Here is a 23,094-nt window from a genome sequence, read left to right on the forward strand (position 1 = left end):
GGATAATGTTTTTAATGGTCACACTTTTCAGAAACTCATCCTTGATGGACGGCAGAGCCTGTATGTGTAACGTTTCTTCTATATAAAGAAGGGACAAATAAAATCTGCTGGCACAATGCTGTCTTTAACTGACAAGTGAGAAGCCTCATTTAAATCATCTGGAAAAAAATAATCTGTGAATCTAAATGTAACTAGTGAGACCAGAATTTTGGAGGGAGGAAGGGGCTGTTGGCTGGATCTGTCCTTTGGTTGTACAGCTCTACAGCTATGGGGTTTCACATTTTGTACCCTTTGCAGGCTTTATTCACATAAGAGGATATGCGGGAAAGTATTTTCATTCAGGTATAAGCTATGATTTCTTTGTAATGTCTTGAGTATTTCTTTCTTAACAGCTTCCATACTAACAATGTTATTTCCATCAGAGTTTTCATACTGTATGGCTATGTCAAGAGGAGCCATGATTTCATCACTGCTTATTTCTACTTCATATGTTTAATTCACAAAATCTTCAGTGTGCTTCAACACATTTTGATGTAATAATTTATTTGGAGACTGTAACTCCAGTGACACATTTACCCATTGTGCCTTTATTGGAGTTCTAAGTGTATAGCCATAAATAGTAATCAGTACTAATATTTTATTAAATCATGTGAAGATCTCTGCTGAAGAATCCAAGAGACAAGCACAGCTTGCAATACTTGTTTTAGGAAATAATCATTAAACAATATGCCCAACCTGGAAATCAATAGGTTTTTATAATTTCAGCAGCTTTCCACATGCCACATAGCATGCCAGGATTATTGACTTTTTCAACCAGAAGCCATATCATATGTCCCTGTCCTTCTTGTCCTACCTGGAACACATCCATGTATAATTCACTATGTGGCTGCACAAACGCAAATGTCCACACCAAGGAAGCAAGAGGAAGAAGTTACTGGGAGCAGGAATCCTCCTTTTGGCAGTGGTAAGGAATCAGGTCAAACAAAGTGCCTCTGTGATTGTGGCTGTATTCGGTGTTGGTGCTTGCTGGTAAGAAGCTATAGATGGAATGAGTTTCTCACTCTTTCTAACAGTTACAGCCACAGTAACTGCGTATCATACAGCATTTGTTTCCCGTTTTCAGAAGGAAATTGTCTGTTGATTCTTAGTTGTCAAAGAGCTTTTCATTTTTAAACTTAAATGCAGACTTGTCCTAGTCCTTTGCAGTTCCAGATGGCGTAAAGACCCTTGGTCTCTCTATCATTGTGTGTTTAGATCTATTCGCTTGAATGTCTTTAATTACAACTGTGTAATTAAAATATGTCTATTAGAACTGACTAGCTGATAAGCAGAATGAGGCAAACTAACTCTGAACAGACTAAAACTTTGTCTAGTAAACTGGCAAATGTTCCCCCAGTAACTCCCTTTATCCCAGTTCAATTAAGTGTGCTTATCTGTACGTGAGGAAAATTCCATTTTGCTGGAGGCCTATATGAGTGATCATCGAAATTGGCAGTTCATGAATTCTTTGTGTTCATTAATATTATGAAAATCTCATTCCTTTTCCAAACACCTACGTGATTTATCATTATCACTCTTGTACCCCTGTGGCCATTTCAGAAAGTTGCCGTAGAACAGTTACTGTGCTGCATCCTAACAGTAGCCTGAGAAAAATTGTATTAGGTTCTTATAGCCTGGGGATTTTTACAGAATTTCTGAAGGTCCCTAAAAAGTATTACTTATAGCTGCATACCAGCTTTGTGAAGTATTAATAGCAGTGTTTCTTTTGTGCTGAGTGGATTATTGCCATTTAAATTTGTAATCGGTGTAACAGTGCATGCAGAAGAATTTCAAAGCTGCTACTCAACTGAAAACTCTTTTGCTTTATTAATACCCCATTCATGGAGAGCCTAAAGAAGGAGGATTGTGAAATGTGGAAAAGAATTAAAGTCTGGCAGAGAAGAGGTGAGAGCTGAGCACAGGATCCCTTAGGTCCAAAGTGCGTGGCAACAGAGAACATTCCTCAGAGGAAGGAAATTACAGTAGCAGAGACTGAAGGCTCAAAGCGTGCTTCTGGGACGGCAGGACAACATCGTCTATTTATGTAGGTGCACAGCAATCATTTCTCACTGTACGCATTAGATTGCTGAGAAAGCCATAAGCTATGGCCAGGGCCCAGCCCTGCTGGGAGCCATCTAGATGCATAGATCCAGCAGCCGCCTAAACCGTATCCCACATTTTGTAATTGTCAAAGGTATTGTCTTCAGGAAAAGACCTTCTGAAAATCACCCATCTGATCATGGGTTCTGCAGTGTCCTGAACCTCAGCAAAACCAGCCTTTCTGAACAATTGAGAAATGTGTTCCTAAGTGGTGAAAGAGATGGCTCTGTCTCCTATAGAGAAATGAAGGAAGTGCAGGTTTCATTAGCGAGCTGATCGCTAATGAGTCTCAAATGTGGCAGATCTGGCTGGGGAGAGCAGCAGTTTCTGGCCAGAGTGTAAATGCATACAAACCTTTTCCCTCTCTGGCTGCTTCTGACAGAAATCAACCAGATGGGGAAGTACTGTGTGCTCTCCGTAGTTGTTAAAATTTTAAATACAACATTTGAACTAGAATTCTCTTTTGAACATAGTTAAAGTGTTCCTAAATTCCAGCAAAAGCTCTTTCAACATCAAATTTTGGCTTTCTTTTCCCCAGATGATTCTGCACAGATCTGTTTGCTGGAAGGTCAGTCAATGTTGTTGACTGCATGTATTATTCATTTTTATATGTTTATATGTGTTTATATAGATATGTATATACACACATATACACACACATATTAGATGCAGATGATTTTTGAACAGTTTCCACTAGCATAACTAATGTATAAAGGCAACTACTTACCCTCAGCCCCTTAGTTTGATTATTATTTATATAGACGTAGCTGGCATGTGATAGGAATGACCACTGTGTCCCAGGGTGTATGTACAGGGAATTACCAATATGCCTGAAACTGTAGTAGCTTTACAGGACATTGTCAATAAAAGCATATTTGAGAAAACATTTTAAGCCACTTCTTTTTGCTGCCAATTGTTTTATCTGGTTTACGTCAGCAGCTTCCCCTTGCAGCGACTCTGTGGTGTGCAGACACAGCTGTGCAGTGACATCAAAAGTCTCCCATCACTTTCTTTCTCCTTCTCTCGCTGCAAAAATCCCCCTCTCTACAGGCCCACCACCTGCTGTGGTCATCTCCCTCCCTTGGGTTGTGCTGACAGCAGCAGCAGTTGGGTACTGAACACAGAGCCGTGATAGCGGGGGGGGGGTGGGGTGAAAGCGTGGGCCCATGTCAAGCATAGAACAGAAATAATTCCCAGGATTTTCCTAATCTGAAGAGATTCCTGCTCTTCATGTGCTTTCACTTCTGCCTGAAAAGGCAGTCCTCATACCTCTGACAAATCTGCTCAATCCCAACCTGTAATTATTATTCGCCAGGTCATTTTACCTAATAGAATTTAAGTAAACAAGTGAACTGGTGGTGGCAGTTGCTTAATTAGCTCCAGTATCATGGTAGCCTTTACCTGTGGTTTTGGATTGGCACCAGATGCTAATGGGCTTTTCCCATGTTCTAACCTTCTGATCTTCACCGGCATAAGTGCCGTTTCCTTACTTTTTCCCAGAACCTCTCTGAAGTTTTGAAATTGATTGCTAGTTGCCTTCAAAAGTTAAAGGACTTACATTAAAGGACAAACGAGAAGCTCTGCTTTGTTAGATGTTAAACCTCACTTCACTTTGCTAGTCACAGGGCCATTGTCCTCTAATTATTACTCTGATCCACTGTGATTTTCTGAGTATTTTCTACTGCTGTTGCTAATGGTGGAGGAACTTGTTCTTTTGGAGATGGGTCAAATTTATTCCTAATCCTCAGGAAATTCAGACATGCAATATAAGATTACTTAATTAGAGGGACAGATGTTAAGCTTTAAAAGCTTTTTGTTATCTTGACAATTAAATATTAACACTTCAAGAATATTGAAACCCTAATTTTATATCTTACATTTTTGTTTGTTTGTTTCTTATTGTATATTCAAATTATGAAAAGCTCTGTATTGATTTTAGGATTTATTTTAGTTTAATTTTTTTTTGAGAAATTGCTTTAAAGAAGGACTGGCAGCTGTATTTCAGCAGCATAATGTGTAAGTATAAATAGAATGCAAGCCGTCCATTTATCTCAGTCCTGATCTACTTATATTCATGTGATGCTTATTACAATCGTGGTTTGTCTCTGAGCAGATTCATGCAGTTAGGATTAAGCTTGGACAACTAACCTAATTCACTCCTGTAACTTAATTCAGGGTTTCTGTGTAGATTTCTTGTGAAACCAAACAATTCTTTTAACTCCTATCCTTTCATAAATCAGTATAAAAATATTGAGAATGTTTATCACTGTCTATGTTTTTGGGAGATACTGAGTTTGTTTGTAATAGCTTTTTGGTTTGTCAGGATATATCTCCATTCATATATATTTTTGAGATTTCTCCCCACTCCGGCTTCTCCTTATATGTCATGGTATTTTATTAAATGTAATTTCAGTTCACAGATTCTCTAGATTACACTATGGGAGCCCTTTCTAAACTTTTTGTTAGAGAGAATGTTCTGATAGAGTAGCCTGAAAGTTAAATAGAAGCACACCTGTACAATTATAACAAGCATGAAAATAATACAGGCAAATGATTGTACCTAAGCTTTATATTCATTTAATCCACATTGAGAAGGGAAGATTCATTCTCTGCTTGTATTTCAAGAATACTAGAATATTATTGGAATAATGATTTGTTTCTTGGGTTTTCAGACATATTTTCTCTCAGTATTTTCCCTCCACAAGAGCCCTGTGGAATTTGTGGATGTAAAAATACCGAGTTCCATGTCTTTAATGTCTCAGCTACACTTTCTTTTTTCATTTAAAATCAACCTCTAGGTGACTCTTTACTGTTTTAGCCTAGTGACTAGCTTCTGGAGTGGATTAATCTTTGTCAACTTGTTTTTTATTTTAAAAATCAACACAAGCAACTTGCCATAATTCAACATTTATGTAGGGTTATAAAAAGCTTAGGACTAAGCATAACAACAGTCAGTACTACCTCATTACAGTATATGGGTGCTCAACTCTATAAAAAAGATTACATTTCAGATTAGAAGTAACTTGTATATTTTTAATGTGTGCAAAACGATCACTTTCCTAAAATCATAGAGTGGTTTGGATTGGAAGGGACCTTCAAGACCATCTAGTTCCAACCCACTTTGTTCAATAATATAGCATGAGCCCAATTTAGTTTTCTGTTTGTAGTACTGTTCTCAACAAAATAAATATGTGTGCAGAGAGATAAATGATGAAGCATGCTTTAAACAGAAAAATCTAAGCAATGTTCTACTTTTCTTCCCCCTCATTTAATTTCCACTGTTATTGCAAATGTGCTGATGCTGAAAGATACACATGGCACTTAAACCTTTTTGAAAAGACCATGAGATTTAACTTGTATGCACCCTTATATTTCTTTTTTTATAAACTGTTCCAAGAAACAGTAATTTCTGAGCTCTGCATATGTATATGTTAGATGCAGTTCCCCATACAATTTTCACAGTCTTTTATATTCTTCATGCAAGTCCTCTGGGATTTTTATCAGGGATATGATGGCACTTCTGATGCTGAAGTTTCTCTGCAGAAGCTCCTCCCTGCCGGGGCTCCGGGGGAAAAGTCTGGATGAGCGGTAGATACAGATCTCACGGGTGGATTCCTGTGCGGTGTGTGGACGGTGGGATCTTGAAGTGCCAGGCATGAGAGGTGCTATGTTTTCTTGCCCGTGAGATGCATTCTTTTCCCTGAAAAATGAGATCTACAATTAAGGAGAAACAGCAGCACCAGTAGCAGTGGCATATCAGCAGATATGAAGAATAACTTGTGTTGAGGAGTGAAAGAAGTACAGGATAAACACTAAAGCAGTCTTGACTCTGCTACCAGAGCCTCCTGCACTGTACAGTTACATGGTTCTGTCATGTGAACATTTCAGCATTGCATTAAATGTGAGGATGTAAGGAAGGGCCTGTAAATAATTATTAGGATTTGGAGGAAAAATCACAGTAGGGCATTTGAGATGTCCCATAAAGATAAGGCTCCTGTGCAAACAATAAGATGAAAGGAACAGTGAGAACACCCAGCAGTGATGAAAGTGGTGGCAGCTTAATCTAATGATTCCCAATAAAACTTGAAGTTATTGTGCAAAAATATTGTGAGCGTCCCTGGGAATGAAAAGAATTGGAGAGAGTATGCAGATCTAAGTCAGTGTGGCTGCTTCTGTTGTCAATGTGCAACACTATGCCTGCAGTCCTGGAACAGACCTGGAAACGAAGCACAAGAAAAATTAGCCCTGTTTCATTGCCATGATGTTATTGATTCCATCAGGCTGTCTGCAGTCAGTTAAAGATAATCGTGGGGGGTGTTACCCATTAAATGTTACTGTTTATGTGACATGAAAGAAGAGATAGGTGTGGTCTAGGTGGCTCTGCCAGCAAATGCTCAAAGAATATTACTGTCTTTAATCTGCTATGTAATTTGCTGATGCTGTACAGAGCGGAGAAGAAATCCTTCAAATAGGAGCTTTTGGTACAGTAATGCCAATGGCAAGGGAAAATACTCAGATTATTTTCCTGGAGATAGAGGCTGCTGCTGTTTGGAAAACACTGCATTACACCATCTGTTTCCTTCTGATTGCACACCACCATAGCCATTGTTGTGATTAATTTCTTTGCTTCTAGGCACAAATTTGAGTGCTTGAAAGAAGATTAAAAGCTTGTTTTGCAGACAGGGATGTAGCTAATGGCTAGCTTTCAGTAGGATTGCGTGTACTTAACTTTACAAATCAAGTCATCAATCTTCTGTGTGCATTTGATACGTGAAGAAAGCAAGGAGAACATCCTTTTGCTGGATGGTAACAATCCTCTGCACAAATCGTTGATGAGGTTTCCACTGTGTGCCAGTAGTGTCACTGGTTGTGGTTTGAGCACACTCAAACACTGCTGGAGTAGGAGTCACTTCTTATAGAATCATAGGATCATTTGGGTTGGAAAAGACCATTAAGATCATCAAGTCCAACTGTAAATCTAACACTGCCAATTCCACTGCTAAACCATGTGCCTAAGTGCCACATTTACAAGACTTTTAAATACCTCCAGGGATGGTGACTCCACCACTTCCCTGGGCAGCCTGTTCCAGTGCTTGAGAACTCTTTTGGTGAAGAAATTTTTCCTAATATCCAATCCAAACCTCCCCTGGTGCAACTTGAGGCTGTTTTCTCTCATCTTATCTACCTTGTTTTCTAGCTGATGGCTTGGCTACTGGAAGAAGAGGCATAGTTTTGTCAGTGTCCCACTCAGTTGTCAGACTGGGTCCTTCGGTCATGAGGCTGGTGTGCCCCCAAAGCCCCAGACAAGTCGTGGCCTGCCAGGCAGGAGGAAAGCCCTGATGTTTGGCAACCTGCCGCAAACATCTCCTGTTCACATTTGGTGCCTCCACTGGGAAACTCAGCAGCAAGGGGCAGGTCGCAGTGTTGTCTCTACAGATGCTATTGTTCCCCTGTATCTAACCAGAACCATTGCTTTGTGCTCCCCAGTGATGGGCAGCACAAGAAAATGTGGAATTTTATCTAATATGGATGCTGTGCCTTACCTCGATTCCTCTTTTGTTTGCACACTGAGTATATAGTACAGTGGCAGTGTGTATCATGGTGGTTTTCCACCACTAAGGTGTTTCCTTCCATCTTTCCGTCCTTCCTTCCGTCCTTCCTTCTCATGAAATGCATCAGTTCTTATTTATTTTTATACTTTTCTTGATCATCACATTTCAAGACTGTCACGTTTGCCTGTGATTTCAAAAGTTGAACATTTTCCAGCTAAACTATCATGATTGTCCTCTGTTAACAGGGTATATTACAAAATACTAGTCTGAACAAGTTATTTAATATTTACTTCAATGTGACAAGTAAAGGTTGTCTGAATTTGCTTTCACAGTCATAGTTGGTACACCATATTTCAAAACACTTCTTCAGTTTGATGTGCATAATGGTGTATATTGGGGTTGCGGCAGATCTGTGGTCATACAGGACATAGTTAAACAGAAATGAGAGGAAAATGTTGACTGCCAAGTAAAGCAGCATTATCAATTTCCTCTCTTCTGCATTGAAAGACACAGGGGGAACAGACAGTGTAGGGTTTCCTGATATGTTTTAAGAAAGCCTGGGATTCATTTCCCCTCCCTTCCTTCCTATTAGTTGTTTGTTAACTCCCAGGAAGATTCAGGTTTTTCTCTCAGCTCGCATATTCTGGAAGGAGGCTTTGCCTTTGAGGGACTCGGTCCTCACTTCTCTGCAAATGAGGCGGGAGGAAGAGGTGGATTGGTGTTGAGATTGATTTAGGGCAAACGAGCTGTAGAGGAGTTTGTAATTGGCAACATTGTATTCACAACAGTATTTTCTTTTAATTTTCTGGCATGAGCATAGCACTGGCCCCTGAGGGGTACAGGGTGCTTCAGGCACAGAAGTAGGAAATGCAGCAAGTGTCAGCGTGAGATTTCCACGCTCGGAGTGCTGAGTTGTGAACATACGAGCAGGACCGTGAAGTTACAAGAAACGCCTTCAACTCGCCCTTCTTCAAGAGAAACCTCAGATGTCTCTTTACAACAACTGACCATCCCTCACGTTAAGGAGAAGGATGTGAAGAAGAAGGTGATAGTACCAGCTACTTGGGGTGAGCAGCGGCTTTGTACAGCCATGCACGGCTGGAGTGCACTAACAAACTGGATGTTTTGTGGGGGCTCTTCTTCATCGGAAATGGCACAGGGCTGTTAGTTTCACTACAGTTATTTTGGATGAAACACTGAAAAACAGACCATTTTACACTTTTTTTTTTTTTCCTTAATAATTTCATCTGCTAGTCTGACCTGCTTATGTGATAAGCTGTGCCTCCTTTATTCATACTAGTTACACCGAAAGCAGGCTGAAAGCTGTGGCAAGATGTCCTGTCTGCTGAGTGCAGCATGCTAGGAACTGAGAGGGTCTCGCAGCTCCGTGCAGAAAGTATCTTGGCATTTACAGTCCATTGAGTACAACTGATTTTTCTTTTTTCTTTCTGGTAAAACCAAGTGTTGGTTTCTGAGAAAGAGCGCATACAATACAAATAAACCCACTGCACCCTTTTCCAGCTCTTTAAATTTGCGTCCTTTTCTTATTTTCTTTGCTGGCATTTGAATTTGACAAAAAAATTTTATGTTCCATTGACATTTAAAAACAAAATCAGAGTACTTTCAGTCCAGTAGAAGAGTGTGATTGTGAAGAGCTGATTTTTTTATTTCCTTTGATGAATAACTTGGTGAAGATAAAAGGATACACATCCATGTCTCAACGCCGCCTTTTAAGGGAAGGACATGAAAACCATTTTAGGATCCTACCAAGATTCATCCAAATCCTTCATGGCAGACGACACTCACGAAATAACCCACGCCAAATATGCTCTGGTGAGGTGAATGTATAGGTTATCCTGTAGTGTGATTTATATCTACATAGAACGTTGCACTTAAATTTGAGCAGCATGTGAGTTGAATATGAGCAGTACATAGCCTAGTATTGGCATTAATGATTTTCTGCACTGATGGAGAAATTAATATTTTTTCTCAAAGCATGCTCATGTAGGGATCCAGCAACTGTTATGGTTTAAAAAAAAAAAAAAATCTTTATCCATATTAGATATTACTCATGGATAGTGCTTACTCTCTGTCACCAGTACTTACTGGGGAAAAACATTATATCTTGTTTTTCCTTGGAGTTCCAGGTATATGATAGTATCTAACACAGATCTGAATGCTTTACATCAACCCTCCTGTGGTACTCTAGAAGAACTTCACTGAGTGCTCTGCTCTTTAAAAATATAACTAATTACACCAAAAAAAAATATTTTTAACTGTACTCAAAAAATCAGGAATTTAAGTGTAATGTATTAAATTTAGGACTTGCCACCACTTACTCAGTCTCAAAGTCTGTTTCATACAGTATGTGGTATACTATGTTAGTGTGACTGATAATGATATCATCTTTGTGTTTAGTAAAGCTCCATTTTGTTGGGTTTTTTCTCTGAAATAGGTTAACCCTGACTGGCTGAGATAAGCTGAAGCAGATTTTTCAAGAATTAATTACTCCTTTCTTGATTTTATATGCACAGTGACCTATTATGGTTTAATAAAAGAGACCCTTTTTTGTTTCTTTTAAAATTAATTTAGAGCATATGAAATGGAAATCAATACAAACTCAGTTACCTTTGCATGAGAATATAAATTTTCTAGGCCTTTCTATATTCCTTTCTTTAATGTTGACACTTCTTAGAAAAAAAAAATAGGAAGAGCAAAATGCCTCTCCGGTGGTTCCTTTTGCTCACATCTTCTTTTGTACTGTGCTCACGGTGTCTTTTGTGATCTGTTATGCTTGGAATGAAAATTGTAAGGTTTTTTGATAACCCTTTTTTTGTAACTTCTGAAATGTAAAGATTTCACCTTTCCTGACTTGTCAGTTCTGGGCATTCATGAAGCCAAGGTTTGGTACCTTTAGGAGTGCTAACTAATAAGTTATCAAGATTTAACAAATAATTCTATTGACCTCAGACTAGAAAAAGTTTTTATGTTAATTGCTGCTAATCAGATTAAAGAAAATCAGGAAAAATTTAGTTGTATTTTAAACACATGGGATGCAGTCTTGTTAAGCAAAGCAAAGCCTCCTCAAATTTTAGTCATACCTTCATGTGGGATTCAACCATCACTTGGTAGTAATCACACTGCAGTCAAGTTCAAAGTGTAGCCATAGAAGTTACCACTTGCATCAATTATTTCACACCATTTATGTACTTACAAGTTTTGGGCACCTGCTGGCCATTCACGTATGTTTTTGAGCTAATTCAAAGCATAGGCAAAGCCTTGAGTGCATAGGAGGAAACCACAAATTTAATATATTGAACACATTCTAACATAGTTTTCCTCATTTTAGCCTAATTGCTTCAGACTCAGATCCTTAATATAAATCTTGTAATATTATACAGTCATCTCTTACTTACAGGTTCCTTTTGCTATATATATGTGTGAATAGTCAGAAAATTGTATGTTTCTGTAGGAAGCTGTCTGTCTTTTCTCCCACCCATCCTTATTATTATTCCAAAACTCCTTTTGATTCTGTTGCAACCTTTTCTGTTTGAAGTCTTCAAGTATGCAAAAATTCTGCTTCCTTTCCTTCCTGTTACCCATTTTATGTTGACAGTAGGAAAGCAATTATATGCTTCTAATGTTAACCTTATATATCCAGTAAGAATTATTCCATTGTTTTGGTCAAAGCCGGTTTATGACCTTTCGGACTGGTAAGAGATTTCCTGCCTTCCTGGTGGTAGACTTCAGTTAGCATTCAGTGGCACTTCCAGACCAAATGTTACCCAGAAGGTAGATCAAGGGTTTAGATTGTGGAAGGGAAGGGGATGCTACAGCCTGGGAACATTTCTGTCCTGTAGCTACACTGGGTAACATTACAATTTTGTCAAGCATGTATTTCCAAAGTAAATGTGCTTGTGACTCTGTGAGTCCCATGACATATGCACCTCTCTTTTTGGGACAAAATTAAGTCACTCTGTCCTGTTGTCCTATGTCTCAGAGACCTTTATTCTCTCTTCATTAGCATCTTGGGAAATTGCCAAGAGCAGGTTTGCTCACTGTCACTTCACCCTTTCCCCAGATGTTAAAATGTTTAATATGAAATATAGAAGCCTTTACATGATCAATAAATGTCATGGTTCACATACTGATTTTGCATTACCTTATTTACCTTAATAAGGGAAGCTGGATTGGCTTCCAGAGTCTTCATGCTTCATCAAATCCATCTCTGTTTTATTTTCATTTTAACAAAGCAAACTTTATTTACTTGCAGCTTATGCACAGCTGGATCTGGCCTCCTTGGCCTAATCCTCATTGAGCTGCTCTCCATGGGTGTCTTTTACCCAGGGCAGGTTGTGTTGCCTTTATCCCCTCACCCTGGCTGAGACCTGGCTCTGGTGACACTTTCTCTTCGGAACATAGAGATTTGAGACCAGGTGCCTGGGAAGGCTGGTACTGCTAGGCTCGCGTGAGACACCATCGTGGTTTCTGCATCCCTCCCTGACCGTACATCCGCATGTCCTGCCTCTCTGACTGCAGGCAGGTCGGATGGCGGTTGTAGGAGGATTTCAGTCCTGGAAAGCTGAAAGTCTTCTGTGGGGATACCTGTCTCCCCTCAGCAGGGGAGATTTTCCAGGGTGCTGACCTGCTGTATGGTCCTTTGTGGTGGGCTTCCAGAATGGTGTTTACAGAGCATCCTTTGAGATTCTCCCTCTTCTCGCTTTCTCTAAGCAAATGGGAACAGCAGGTCAGCTTGAACGGAGAGCTGTAAAACAAGTCTGGCAAGTAGTCTCCAGAGACATCTGTCTTTAGTCTGTGCTGTGCTTAGTATGTACGGGGAGTATCTTTGGGGGCATCCTGTAGTCTGCATCTTTTCACACTGGATTCAGGTTGGTTTTACTGATGAAGATGACTGAAGCTCTGAGGCAGTTTGTTTTCATGTGTATTCTCTAGACATGTAATGAAGAGACTGTGGAAGGGTCCTTCCAATCCAATCCAAAGAAGTTTTGCAATGAGGTACAGTGAGGCAGTGCTGTTATGTGAGTGTTTAATGCTAATAAACTTTGGTAGTGGGAGAGTCAGAGGAAGCTTGGTTAATCCACAACCTGGGTGATCCACCACAAATTGTGAAGAAGAATCTAGAGGAAGAGCACTCCTACATCTTCCCTGTCAGATGAGGGCACGAAGATGTGGTGCATCTTCTCCTGGAGTTTTAAGAGTATTTCTGTTGGATTATGGCATTCTTGTATGGGGAGAGGGTGTTATCTGAGAGGCAGGATAGAAAAATGCATGGATGGAGGAAATGTCAGACTGAATACATGAATACAGCAGACATACTTAAGTACCTGAAGGCTTCAGCATAGCCAAAGCCTTCCTGGAGCCTGTGTAAACACTGAGATTTTTGGTCAGTGTTAAAGTTTGCCACTACAACTTTATTACTGTTAGTCCCCATGCTAGGTAGGTCCAGGCGTGTAAGGCTGTGTTTACTGTTCGCTGTATTCACACCTTTGTTTTCTGGCTGGATAAACATGTTGAGAAGGGATTTATTTGAGATTTGAGCTTTCCACGCTTGAGATTTCCATTACCTGTTCTGCTGGAAATGCTCTTGTACATTTTCCAGCAGGAAGCTGGAGAAGAGAGTTGGGTGTGAATCCATAGCAGAGGTGATAAACTGCACTGAAATACTAAACCTGTGAGCGAGTAATTCAATACAAGTAGTTCCAGATAGCATTGTGAATATCTGAGTGAAAAACAGTTTTGCTTTCCCTTGTTAAAGCCTACCATGAGTGAAAATCTGCTCAGAGTTTCAGTCTATAGCCTAGAGATACTGTATCAGACACTGGTTATATCAGCAGTCTGTAAATATTCAGGGTGGGGATACGAGGGGAGAACACTGTAATTAAAGAGATAATTACAAGAATCATGGCGTTACTGGAGGACAAATATATTTGTAAAGTCATCTTGTGCTAGCTGTTGCATTTATGGAACAAAGTTCAATTAATATGAAAGCTCTTACCTTCTCAGGGTAGTTTGGTCTGAGCAGAGGAAGGGAAAAGTGGACATTTTTCTTCTCTGACAATGAATCAGAGAGGAATTTCTGTAGCAGAAATGAAGAGCTACTATTTTTTCTCAGAATGGTGTTCATGGCTGGATTTTGTGGCACAGGGTAAGTTGGCTTAATATTATAATAACTCCTAGATCTTGTAAATGTAAACAGACTTGTGCAGCCTGCTAAGTCAGGAGTGTGTAAGGTGTGTGGCTTGAGACTCTGTTCTTGGAAGTATTTTGACCTCCATGTTTTATATGGGCCAAAAAAGCATGCATTTCTAGAGTCTTAATATAAATTGTGCTAGCTCATGGATTCTTGAAAATACACTGTTCACAGAATGCATGTCCTTGGAAGAGTCTGAATGGTGGATGCTAGTGTTTGGATTTTATTTCAAATACCCTTTTCCAAAGGAAGTAAAATACTAGATATTTTAGGATCTAAATTTTCATATAAGGTTTTTATAGAACTTTCTGTCCTCTCAAATAACACCACCACCCCTCAAACTTGTCATCATTTAATATCTGTGGCATTGTCATGGTTTAACCCCAGCCAGCAACTAAGCACCAGCCAGCTGCTTGACTACTTCAACCTAGTGGGATGGGGGAGAGAACCAGAAGAGTAAAAGTGAGAAAACTTGTGAGTTGAGATAAAGACAGTTTCATAAGTAAAGCAGAAGCTGCACACGCAAGCAAAGCAAAACAAGGAATTCGTTCACCACTCCCCATGGGCAGGGAGGTTCAGCCATCTGCAGGAGAGTAGGGCTCCATAACGTGTAATGATCACTTGGGAAAGCAAACACCATCACCATTTCTAAGGGTGGTTGTGTGACATTAAGGGTTATACATGTGAATGGAGAAAAAAAAATGTTAAAAATAATTGTGTTACTTCAATATATGTAAAATGAATTCTCAGAAAACAAAATTTGACTGTGCCTGCAACTCTTGAAATGGCGAAGAGAATGCCTTCATGACCATTAGTGCCAATTTAAAAGCCCATTTAAGTAGTGGCACTAGCATATATGGCATTCATGCCATAGTAAGCAGTGAGTTAGTAGGAAATTATATTTTTCCTGCTTTCATAGCCACTGGAGAATATCTGAAAAAATAATGCAATAGTAAAAAAAAAGAGCCTAACAGTTTCCCTGATGAATAAGCAAAGATACTTTGCTTCAATAATTTAGAGTAAAAATGACTTGCTGTTCTTCTAACATGCTTTTGCTTTTCCATATGGAGGATTGTCAACGAGAAGGTATTTACTCTCTGGGCAGAGCCAGTCCTGGAGCCAGGATGTAACTTTATTTACTTCCTTTATCTTCTTCATTGTTCTTTCAAGATGTTTCCAGTCTCATGTGCTGTTGCAATCTGTTTATCTGTACTGATGTCATACTTAATAAGATGTCCTGCGCTACTTCCTTTTACTATGTGTGCTTGTCATGTTTAACAAAATCCCACGTGATCTTCAAATTAACCTCAAAGATTAAGGTAACCTGAAAAGGTTGAACATACATGGCATCGTGATAAAGAACACTAAGTCCAAAAAATCAAAGTTTATTGTAAGATTTCCAACAATTCCTGATTGAAGCTAGGTCTTGTATTTTTTAATTTATTTTATCTTATTGCAGAGCCACTACGTCTTCTTCCAAAGAAGGAAGCGAAGATCAACACAACTTTTATGTGTTTAATTTCTTGCTCAGTGATTTAAGAAAAACCCCAAAAGAGATTCTATTTTAGTCAGCAGTTAATCCAACCTCACCCACAATTTCTGTTTCTTGCACTTTGAGTTGAGTATGACATGAAAACCTTCCTCAACTTGGTTGGTCAGTTTCTTTTCTGAAAATAATGGACAAGGGCTGCTGACAGTCTTAGGTTTCACATTTACTTTTCTTTATTATCTGTCAGCAGTCTTTGGTGTCATTGATGGTGAGCTTGGCAACTTACACACAATTCAGGGCAAGGGACAAGGCTATGGAATAGGTTCATTCTTTCCTTTTGGAGTGAAGTCAAAGAACTAACTGGAGGACCCTATAGAAATCTTCTGTAGGAACTTCTTATTACCCCTTCTTATCCCTAGCTGGAAAAAATGCGAGATTTTTCCACCCGCACTGCTGTCAGCATGCAGTGAGTCTCAGCCTCATCTAATTATTTTAATCAGACTTACACATACTTCTCATTTCAAAGGTTCTAGTCAATTTTGTAACTTTTGTAAATAAAGGCCACAAAAAAGTGAGTCCAGGGAGCAAGTTGGAAGAGGATCTTGAAGGGCTCAGTGGCAGTAGCTTGCAGTTGTCTTTTAGTAAGGAGCTTTGTCCACTTAACATATAGCAGTTAGTAGGGCAGTTAAGAGAGAATGATCTTATAATTTCAGATGTGAGTGGTTAGACAAGAGTATACTTTTAAAATTTGTCACTAGTACAGTTCTGGTGACAATTTATCTTAGAGTTGTCCTGGATTACAATAACTCTTGTGATCTGTGAATTACCTACAGTAATCTTAATCTGATGGGGTTGTATTCTGAAAATCATTAGGGTTTCAGATGGTCAGTATTAACCAAGTTGCTTAGTTGCATTAGTCATGAGTAATTCTCAAAATGATTCCATCTTTTGATTTACTACTCTGAGAAATCACTTTAGAAGTCTCCACAGTATGTGACATATAGTTCATATGAATACATGTCGGAGGGTTAGTTGAAGAACTTGTTTGTATGTGTCCTTTGGCTTTTGGTGAAGGCACTACTTACTTTTATTTGAAGGAAAGATGCAGTCTGTATTTCCCTCCTTTTCTTCTTCAAGGTGAAAGTCATGAGCTTTCATGAAACACAAGCAACTTGCTTCATGCAATGAGTCTGCAGAGTAGAATTACTTTTTAATTCCTAAAACTTCATGATTAAAAAATAAGTATTTTCTTTGTTTTAGCTAAACACATACCTAATTCTTACCCTCTTTGGTGGATTCCAAAGGTGTATATGAGAAAATAGATAGAGGTCAGTAGGTCAATTGTTTTTAAAGAGAGCTAGCATGTGAAACAAATAATTCATGACACTGCCTCTATCCTTTTATATTAGAGAAGCTTCACCTTTCCAAAAACCCATGTCATATCTGGATTTTTGAAACAGAAGCTTAATAACATATCCTTCTTGGGAGCTGAAAACCATGCATCTCTCCTTCAACTCTCTTTCAGACTCTCTAGCTTCTACCATCTAAACCTCTAGGACTCCAGCTGAATGTTCAGACATTTTAACTGGACTGTGCATGTGGGGCACAGGTAATGTTTTGCCATCTGTCTCTGTATCATCTACCATGATGGCTATCAAAGATTGTTTAAGGACTTCAGGTGCAAGTACAGGTGGTGTCTACTACCTTTTTCAGTGTCAACTTTTCCCCTTTTGGTTGATAACATTTGACCTTGGTTCCTTCTCTGACTTTTTGCTGACTTCCAGCTATTGAAAATTATGTTCTTTGTCTGCAAGGTAAGTTGTAATAATAATTTTTGCAGATGTTGTCATGTGACTTTATAGAGATATTTTAGGAATAGATTCCCTGAAGAAAAAAAAGTCAAGCTACTGGGTTTTTTGAGTGATTTCCTGTGTAATTAGAAGTAATTTCAAGGTTGAGAAGCAAAATTCTCTGATGTCAGTAAAATGAAAACATTTTATGCTATGCTTTGCTTACAGAAATATGTGATTTTTTACTTGAATCAGACAAGATGTGACAGTCTCTAGAGGCACATGCTGAATAATGATAAAGAGTGCTAACTTAATATTTCATTAAAAGATACCCCCTTTGACTGAATGAAGTATATACATTTGTGGCTGAAACAGTTTGCAGACACAACAAAATGCCCTATGGCAGAAAAGGCATCAGAGAAATAAAATACAGATTTAGTAAACTTTCAACTCAAGCAGCAAGACAAAATGTGTATTTAAGATAGCCTGAGGGGAGGTTGCTATTTTTTTCTGAGCGTGCATGGAACTTTCAAGATTCACTAATATTTTCTGTGGCTTGAGGGGGGAGCTGCTTTGGCTCAGGTGACTGGCTGTACAGTGCTACTTAAGCATCACATGAGCCACCAAGGCTCCAAGACACAGAATGATGTAAATAGAAGTTGGGTACATCAGCCAAAAAGTGTGATGCTCAGAGTCCTCACTTGGTCCTTTGGGTCCCTAGGGTATCACTGCTTTGTCAGAACAATTTTCACAGTGCCCAAAAACGCCTCCCTGGGAATGCCATCTTTGCCAGCCTAAGCTGCTGTGGCATCCTTAAGCGAGGAGATCCTTTGGTGCTGTCCCTTGAGCCGTCCTGGTCTGGTTAGCACCCTCCAAGCACGAGTAACGGGCACTCGCAGTTCAGCACGAAACCAACCTCTGCTGCTGTTTTTACTGAAAGCGTTACAGGAGGTTTGATGGTACCAACCTTTAGTATTAGAGCTTAAAAACGTAAGGGCTGTTCTAGTGGCCCCGAACAAAGCCTATTTCCTTGCCAGAGGAACAACTTGGGGGTTTGGCCCAGCTCTTGGAATTTCTATATTAAATTGTCTAAATACAGATCAGACTGTATGCAGAGAACTTCAGTTGCGTTGGAAAAATTTCTAATGAACTTTCAGGGTTTGAGGTGTCAAGAGGGTTTTTTTGAGGATCATGCCCTTGGACTTGGGTAACAGCTTTCTCCCTGACGGTGCCTAAGTCACCGTTTGGCAGTGAATCCAGTTTACTACCTAAACAACCGGAATTTGTCCGGGTTTGAGGATAAAGCTCTTACAGCCACAAGAGTTATGGATCCTCCACCCAGTATTTTCCACTCTGGCGTGCTTCCAGCATAATGGTTTTCAGCCATTCGCCCAATTTCAGGTCACCACAGTTTAGCCCCCTTCAGTGTTCCAAAGTAACCCAGAATATTTGTCGGGAACAAGGACTCATAAACAGAGTCATAGCAACTGTTTTCCACATTAGATTGCTTCCTTCTCCCAGTTACAAAAACCTATTATTGTTTACATTTAAACAATGAGAATGCTCTGTCCCCTTTCTCCCTGTCCCAGCACACGCCAACCTCGAACCCTCACAGTACACAGGATTTTTATGGATGCCTCTGCAACACAGTTGTGGTAGTGCACTGCTGCTGAGAAGTCTCCTCTCCGGCCCATGAGCTTGTTCACTCTTGAATAGTTTAATTTTTTAAAAACAATTTCATCTACTATGTTTATTTTAGAAAGGAAAAAACAGAGGTTGCTGTTGGTACCTGCAAACAGCATCAGTGCTTCAGAGACAGAATTTATGTTTTATAGCGCAACACCAACAGTTAAGCAAGTGAAGGGAGGCAGTATGGTATAAAACAATAATATGAGAACAGAGAAAATGTGACAGAGTAGGCTTTGAGTTACATTTTGCCAAATTGGAGCTCACCAGAAATTTACTGATTAGCACCTAATCTCTGCTGTTGCATGGGAGGCAGTAACTTCAGCGGCGCTGCTGCTGCAGGTGGGAGCGGGCTCACGTTAGGTCTGAGTCCGTTTCTCAGTGTTTAGGCTTCAGGAAAAACCTTTGTTGCTGGTTTATAGCACTGTTCTTGAACTGAAGCCTTGCCCGCAGCAGGATTATTTGCACAAGCTCTGTGTCAGCTAACTGCTGGTGGCTGCACCTGTGAATCTTTAAATGCCTGTGGACCCGCCCCGCTGGGCTGGCTGAAGCTGAGTAGCAGTCAGCTGCCAGGAGGTGCCAGACGGGTGCAAGCTGCTTTTTTGGGCAAGCTGATGATAGAACTGCGAGTCTTTTCCTTCCACTCAGGTACAGTGAGAGCTTCTTGCCTGAAGAAGAAAACATGAAATAAGTTTAATGAAGTTATGGGGTTTTGTTGTTGATTTGTGGAGACTAATATGCTTACGTGCTTTTACTTATTTGTAGTTGAGTTGCTGTTTCCTTCACTACCTAATAAACTAGGCAGATTAAAAAGATGTGGGTTGGTTTTCTTCTGCTCTTAGGAGTTACAGACAATTAATAGCAGATGCTTGAATACATCCTTTATATAGGCAGCATCAAATTTGTTCACAGTGTGGAAAAAGAAATTCCAATGAAGAAAGCACCCTGAGAGCTGCTGGAAAATATTTCCAGAATCTCAGGATGGGAAAAAAAAAAAATGGGATCTTTAGGAGTCTCTTACACATTATTTCCCCAAGTGCTCTGAAGAAGTCTATACAAGATATTTGTTAAACAAAAATTTAATTTCTTTCCCTGAAGTTTTCCTCCAAAATGTAGTGCAGCAAATAAATCCTTGTTGGGGAGTGGGGATACTTTTAATGTTACTTTGCTCTTGTTCTCTTTTTCTGAGCAGTAGTTTTGGTACTTTGCTGATCTTTTGAATTGACTGGGTATCTGTATTTGTTATCCTTGGTATTGTGTGTTTGGTGTCCTGAGAAGGTGCGTGTGTGTGTGTTCAGCACTGGCTAAATTGCTGAGCATGGGGATCAAAACAGCAGCACTCACAGGATGTTCCATGTTTGAGGAAGGGGAGTTGGAGACTTTTTGAGAAGGACATAAAATCTGTCCTGTTAAAAAGACACTGTTAAATACTTCAAAGAGTGGCTGCAGGATGAGACCTTAATTGAAGAGGCCTTATTTGCTGCTGCCACAGTGCAGGGAACAACAAAGAGTGCCCTCATCTTTGATCCACTTGCCCTATGCTTTTTTGCTTAGTAAAAATACAAGGGTAAGGGCCAAGTTTGAATTACATTAAGCTAATTAGGTATGCACTTAGTAAGGCAGGAGCTGGTAGAAACTAAATGTGTTTTTTTGCAGAGGCAACAAGAGGAAGAGCAGAAAGAATGGCTGGGAGTTGTGTCTGGGTTGTCTTACTCCTGTGACGTTAGTTCAGCTGCTGCATGTGTCAGAACAAGTGGAATTTGCTCTTTGGCCTTTTTTTCATCCTTCTTTACATCTTCATTCTTCCTATGGAAAGGCCAAGAAACACAAAACTGTTTCAAAAGCTTTTGGGGGTTGAGGTGTTAACCCAAAACCGCAGAAGGGGGGAACTCAGCCAGTTTTGCATTCTGTTAATTGCAAAGTCCTAATCAGTGGCGGTTAGGAGGTAGATGTGGTGGGTCGTGAAGTTTTTATAGGTCTTCCCTCCTTGTTAGCTAAAGGTTTGCATAACTGCATCTCCTGGATGGCTGGTGCATCTATTTTTGTTACTGCTCATCTCAAAATAGCGTGAAGGTTTTCAAGGCATACTTGAAAAATCCTGCCTTCTGAAGTTAGAGGCTAATGCTAATAAACCACCTTTGGCAGACGAGTGGTTTTGTTGTTTGAATCCATAACCCTGCCTGGGTTGTCACACCTATGCCAAAAGTAAATACAGTAATAGGGCAAGTAGCAAAATTTAATGTGGAAAATGAAGGTAATGCTGCTGTTAAAAAGCTTGGTCTCCATACTGCTGTCCTGAACAGGCTAGGAAGCATCCCAGGAAATTGAAAAAGAAGGAAAATGGCTGTTGCTTTAGGTTGATTAAAATCTCAGGGACTGGCTGCTTTTTCAATCAGGTAAGGGTATAGGTTTCCTGTTTGCTTCCTGGAGACTGGAAACAGGACACAGTTACAGCTGCTGTGCTGCAGTTGTTTATGGATGTTACAACAGCTCTTTGCAGGGTTATATTTTTTTTTTTCTTTAAATCAAAGATGTGTTTTGTTAAAGAGATCACTGCCTTTTTTTTAATGATACATTAATGTTTTCTTAAAAATCCTGCATCTACAAAGTAAAAAGGTCAGGTGTGATTGTATGTCATGTCTTTCCATAGAGAGTAATCAATGTGAGCTTTGTCTTTTCTCCATTGACTAAATTTCACCAAGAATATCATACTGCTAAGCACAAGGCATAAGTTGTTTAGTTCTCTCGTTGCAGTGAGATTTTCTTTCTTGGAATGGAGTGAATTTCTGTCAAGAACCCGAAGCAGTTCTCCAGGTTCATTTTCCAGAAGAAGTTAGTCTGTGTCTTCTGCTCTTTTTCTTTTTGATCAGTGGGAAATGAGCTTTGGTTACTCTTTGCTGATGTTAAGCCTCTTCATTTTTGGAGGAAACCATGGAGCTTGTTGACGCCCAGGAGAGTGAAAGGATTGTCAATGGGAGAAACTGAGATACTGTTCTGGCAACCTGCAAGTGGAGGGAATGGTGAGCCTTGGGGATTACTCGATGTGTTTGCTTGCATTTTTTCACTTACCCCATGTGTGGGAACTTGGTGGGCTGCACGGCCACAGGCAGCTTGCTGGAGCATGCATGACTTGGCTACAGAAATTCCCAATCATGACTCAAAATAAAAATTGGCTTGAAAAGTAAGAAGCTGTTAAGAAGACAGTGGTATTTTTATCCTATCTGTTATATGGTTTTGACCATTTTCAATGGTCAAAAAATGTGGGTCAGATTTATGTAGCATAAGTAAGACTGAAGGTTGATGGCCAACTGTGAAGGGTTTTGCCAATACTCACCAACCTAAAATGACAGGTAACTGAAATGATCTAATACCCAGATTTTTTGTTTGTTTGTTTCATTTGGAGTTACAAGTGATCCTGTGGCACTGAAATATGACAACTAACTTGTCTAAACCCACCACTACTGATTAGTTAAGAGATGTGATGGATTGAATGTTTTCTGTCTCTCTATTTTATCTCAGATCAAAAGCAGGTTTCTCTTCTTTCTGTTCTGTTTGCTCTTTCAGGATTTTGGGGAATGATGATTTCTGCAAATGTTCTTTTCCCTTCCTTCCTTTGTAATAAATAGTGTTGCAGTCTTTATCTGTGTTCATCAGTGTTACAGGAGCATTTAATATTTTTGTTGGAACCAGTTCTCCCACAACTTTTGACCTGAAAGTTTTTGTGCTTCCTGAGTATCTTGTTAATCTGGAAAAAAAGTGATACTGTGTACTTTAAGAGTCATAAAAAGGGTTTCCTATTGCTGACAAAGTTTTATTTTATATTTTGACTATAAAAATAGTTTGCTTGTGGCACAACATGAAATTTGTTTTAATGGTCTCTGTTGGTTTTCCTTGCCTTCTGGAGTAATGTTCTTAGTGATATATATGTTTCAGAATATAAAATAAACCTGTCTTTCCTGAGTTTAATTCCTGTGCTACTTTTATCACGTTTCGGTTCTCATTAGTCACTGTTGTGTTCTTTCTGCTGCCACTGAACTCCACATCATTTATTTTTCTTATCTCTTCCACTTGCTTCTTTAATACCATTGCTGCTATAAAAATGGATCTCATCTAGATTTTTCCTGAATTTTAGTCCTAACTTCTATCTAATGTCAGTGGTGATTTGGTTTCCACTTTTAATTACAGTTTTCAATTCCTATCAGACTGCAATCTCCCGACTCCTGAATT

General features: G+C 39.5%; 1 protein-coding gene across 14 annotated transcripts in view; it reads left to right on the top strand.

Moving 5' to 3' along the window:
• MCF2L (MCF.2 cell line derived transforming sequence like) overlaps positions 1–23,094 on the top strand; it is a 171,543-nt gene that overhangs the window by 57,963 nt on the left and 90,486 nt on the right. The window contains exon 1 of one of the 14 annotated variants that reach the window (XM_032997060.2): positions 9,429–9,524. The exons of 11 other annotated variants lie outside the window; for them this stretch is intronic. The gene's annotated coding sequence lies outside the window, so the exon portion shown is untranslated. Of the gene's footprint in view, positions 1–9,428; positions 9,525–19,496; positions 19,516–21,867; positions 21,888–23,094 lie in introns of those variants that run through there. 2 more of the 14 variants (XM_032997054.2, XM_032997052.2) reach the window with 2 other exon arrangements.

This window comes from Tyto alba, unplaced genomic scaffold, assembly GCF_018691265.1.
Source record: "Tyto alba isolate M040663 unplaced genomic scaffold, T.alba_DEE_v4.0 Super-Scaffold_45, whole genome shotgun sequence".
Classification (NCBI taxonomy): Eukaryota; Metazoa; Chordata; class Aves; order Strigiformes; family Tytonidae; genus Tyto; species Tyto alba.